An 899-nucleotide genomic window follows, 5' to 3' on the forward strand; every position below is an offset into this window, starting at 1 on the left:
CTTTTCTCTTTTCATCAGCCCACGTCCCTGAGCCTCTCTCAGGAGGCCCATATTTCTCCAAACTCATGACAAGGTAATGAGGCCATGCTAAATCCTACCCCGCCCTGGAGCAACATCAGAAGGTGGAGGGGCAGGTCGGCTCCTGCCTGGCCTGGCTGCCTCTACGTCTGTTTCAGCCTCTGGGTGAGGCATCTGTCATCGCCCGGACTCAAAATAAAACTTTTGCATCTGCGCAACCACACAAACCAAAGACAAAAAGCATAAAAGAATTCCACCTACAGCCATCCTGCTTCTCCCTTTCTATTTTGTCTTTATCTCTTTCTTCTCTTCTTTCTGTCTCTCCCTTCCCTCCTTCCTCTGGAGCAGTGCTGGAGCAGCAGTCTGCCATGCACTGCTGATTTCTAGCTGGAAGATGGGGATCGGCGGGGGAGCTCAATCTGGCTGAGCCATGGACAAAACACACACACACACATACACACACAGGTAGAAACTCGATGTGAGCCCCAGGTATGAGAGGAATTGTGGGTGTCTGAGAACATTTGCACTTCACGTCATGCTGCAATCATCACAACTCAGTGGAGGTTCTCTGTGTGTTTGCTCTGCGTAAATTAAAACCTTGATCTATGCCTCCAGGTGACACTACATGCATGTCGGAGGAAATAAAGTACATCATAGACTAGAGTGTTGTATACTTCTTTGAGATCTTCTTTTTCACTAACTTTGTTCATTTTTCTCGACAAAGAGCCCATAAAGACGTTGTGCCTTCCTTATGTTCGTCACCTTGACGTAAAATAATGGCTTGCTTTGGCGTTCTGTACATTTATATTCAACAGATTTTCAGATCTATTATACAAGTATATATATATATATATATATATATATATATATATATATATATA

Source organism: Etheostoma cragini, chromosome 16 (genome assembly GCF_013103735.1).
Source record: "Etheostoma cragini isolate CJK2018 chromosome 16, CSU_Ecrag_1.0, whole genome shotgun sequence".
In the NCBI taxonomy this organism is placed as follows: domain Eukaryota; kingdom Metazoa; phylum Chordata; class Actinopteri; order Perciformes; family Percidae; genus Etheostoma; species Etheostoma cragini.